This window comes from Lycium barbarum, chromosome 3 (assembly GCF_019175385.1).
Source record: "Lycium barbarum isolate Lr01 chromosome 3, ASM1917538v2, whole genome shotgun sequence".
Classification (NCBI taxonomy): Eukaryota; Viridiplantae; Streptophyta; class Magnoliopsida; order Solanales; family Solanaceae; genus Lycium; species Lycium barbarum.
Window position 1 is genome coordinate 11,237,847 of NC_083339.1, and position 3,598 is coordinate 11,241,444.

A 3,598-nucleotide genomic window follows, 5' to 3' on the forward strand; every position below is an offset into this window, starting at 1 on the left:
TAAATATGAAAATGTAACCATGCATGCATGATTAGAAAAGAATTACAGTATACACATAGCATATATAGTTAAAAGTGCACGCACAACACACATATGTATACCTCCTAAGTTTCACCCTTTTGGATAAACACGTATGGATTCCAGTTTAAATCGCTCAGATTAGTCTCCCACAAGGCATATAGTTCATTTGCTTTCGCTGCTACTTATTTGTTGTTAGAGCTGTAAAAATGTTTCCGCAAAAGCATGAAATGGTTTTTTATCAAGCTTCCCCATTAACTTGATACGGATAGAACCAACTGGCCTCTTCTTTATACCTTTGATTAGTTCTTTTTGAGCGTCTTGCATCTCGTCATTTGCAAGTTTAATCTTGGTAAGGTAAACTTGTTTCCGCTCTTCCATATGCTCAATTGATTCTTGAGCCTCCTCTTCTCCTTATAGGAATTGATATCTTCTTCTAATTCCATGCTTCTCGTGATCACTTCGACGACAAATTTCAAGTGATCAGTTACAACTTTAATGATTGGTGATCAACACATTTTTCTTCCAACTCCTTAACAAGTTGTTCATTTTTTCTCTTTTCATCTTCAATACTTTTCTACATAGACCTCCGCTCTTGATCCACTATTAACAGCTCCACAACAACTTTAAACATCTCCTCAACCTTCCTCTGCTCTAACCTTTCTCTTGTTTTCATCTCTTTCTTCTCAAGCTCAACCTTTGTTTGCTCACTGTCATTAACTGCTTTACGTTTTCTTAGTTCCTCATTATCTGCTTGTAGTTTCCTAATTTTTTCTACTTGTAGAGTCATTAATTCATCCACTTGCATCACAACTTTTATTTGAGCTTGAATTGCCTTTGACTTTGCTCCCTTTCAAACATTACCGGCTTTAGGGTGAAGCTGATAAAGCAAAGGCCTTAGGCCCCAAAATTTTTAGGGGCCCTATTTTTCACTATTATAGGTTTATAAATTAGTTTTTGAAAAAAATGAGTATTTTAAAGTAAACAAATAATTTTTTAGTTCAAAAATAAAAGAAAACTTTAAAATAGATTTGAACAATTCGAAGCATATGAAGTTATAAATAGTGTTATCCAAAAAACCGATTGGTAAAACAAAAATGTGTACATTTCACGCACAAAAATCATACTGGACATATTACAACTAAGTTTATCTCGTGGCGTGCGCTGCACGTGTGGCGCACGAGATGAACATACGATGCATGAGATGCATGTGTGAGAGCTAGTTTTATTTAATATACTTGAGACTTCTTGCTAAGATTTGGCTATAGGCCACCAATTTTATTGAACCGCCCCTACTTTCTAGTATGAAATGTTAAAACTGATCCATTTCTTAACGCCGCATCTCTTCACTATTGTTTCGAACCGTCATCGAAGGTGAAGGTATGTCATCCATGGGATAGTAATTCTGGAAAAAAAAAGGAAAAAAAGGAAAAAACAAGAGACAGATAAGAAGGAGTAATGTTTTTTCCTAAATTGCACTTCTACTTTTAGAAACAGAAAAATGGAGACCTGTTCTATATGGAAGAATGGAGTGAAACGGTTGTATATGAACTATGTGTGACATATTGCAAATTTTATATTCTCATTTTTTTTTTGGATCAGTCTTATTACGGACTAACATTTTCTATGGTATATGTAGCTGCTACTGCTTCATTACCGACTACTTTTTTCTTATGTTATAAAGAGGATTCAAGTTTAGATAAATGTACATTGTTGATGCTGATATCGGCTCAAAATGGACATTTTTAAAAGGGACATAGTACTTACTCTTAAAAATGAGCTTATGGTGTACTCATAATACTATAGATGGCAGAGGTGCAAAATTGAGATTTCTAATGGTCCATGCATCACATTGGACTATGTCACAACTGTTATTATTCATGGACACGGGATTAGTACACATGATTGTAAGCCTGGTAAAAAAGGCATGATCCTGAACATGTTGGTGAAAGAGTAGGCTCTGATGGTGCTGCCCATAAGTGTGTTTGGATCGTTGAGATTTTGGATTGATCATTGCAATCTTGTTCATGCAGCGGATGACCTACTCGATGTCATTCATGCTTCAACTGCAGAACCATCTCAAACAATTACTTCACTCAGCAAGACAAAGTAAGTCACCTTGTTGTTAGTGGGTGTAAAACATCCGCCACTTTCAAGTTAAACTATTGAAAACTTTTTAAAATATGCTTGTTTATACTAAGTTCGCACACCAACTAAATTAAAATGTTGGACACGCCTTTGATTGATAGAATCATATAGTGATCCTTTAGTTCTGACCTTAAATGAAATTTCCAGGTTATGTTATTGGGGCTCAACGATTAATATACTGCAGACAAAAGCATGAAAGTCAATATATTTTTCAACCATTTTGGTCGTGAGCTTGTTCAAAGAACACCAAGGTACATAATCAAGATTATCCAAGATTAATCACAATAGTAGACCAAGCATTTTAAGTAATTAAATTATCAACTATTTGACAATCATTTTCTTACTTACAGGGTTAGGCATGGCTATGCTCATGTGGCCAACAATTATTATGATCAATGGTTAATGTATGCCATTGGTCGGAGTGCAAATCCAACAATACCCAGTGAAGGAAATTACATCATTTCTCCTGACAAAGCTTCCAATAAAGAGATAACAAACATCAAACAAATTGTTCTTCAGTGTCAAGAAGATCAAATATTTTCACCTTTGAAGTTTTACCCAATTTGGAAACCACAAAATTTGTCAATCATAAACGAAAAACCAACTGATACTAATGTCATAACCCTCGCTATGTATAAATGATTTACGTTAACCATGATAAAATTTATTGGTCACCAAGCGGGAGACTCAATAAAAAGGATGGACGAATTGGAAATGGAGGTCCTCAAAGTATTGATCCAAAATACACGAGAGAATAATCGTTCATTGTTGCTCAAGGATCGTTAACTCCCTCTTTAATTTCTGATGCTGGTCCTCTTCAGTGTGTTGTCAATGAACCTTGCTGATACTATAAAAAAATCTTCTTTCATTTTCCTATATCACCATACCCTGCTATCTCTGGAAAAAAAATTTAATGCCTAATCTTAGAATTACATGTTTAATTTATATACTTCGGGTATACCATACCACACATTAGCCATCCACAACTTTGGATCCCTAACAGATGGCAAGAGAGCTTGCTGCTGAACATCTGTTGCTTCCTCATCATACTCCACGTGAGCTGACTTCACATATCTATGTTGAATGCTTCTCGTAAGCTCTTCAAGATCTTCTTCTTGGTTCTCTTTGTAACGACCCGTCTAGTCGTTACCGTAAAAATTTCAAAATATTCACAACCATGAAATCCTGGACCTTTCCGTTCGCTAAATATTTTCGACGGACATCTTGATTAGCGAGACCCATTGTACAGGAAGGAATCAAAGCATCAAAATTCTGGTCGGGGACCCAGTCAGACCACCCCAGTGTTGGGTGGACAGCTATAGCGGTCACGCTCCAGCTATGATGACCTCGCTGAAGCGCAGTTTGGATGTGGCTTCAGGTCGCTGCAGCGGCATCGGTAGCACTGAAACGCTGCCGCTAAAGTGGCAGGTTG

At 36.4% G+C, this 3,598-nt stretch overlaps 1 pseudogene; it reads left to right on the plus strand.

Moving 5' to 3' along the window:
- Positions 1-1,753: 1,753 nt before the first annotated feature.
- Positions 1,754-3,011, plus strand: LOC132630300 (probable pectate lyase 16; annotated as a pseudogene).
- The last annotated feature ends 587 nt before the right edge of the window (positions 3,012-3,598 follow it).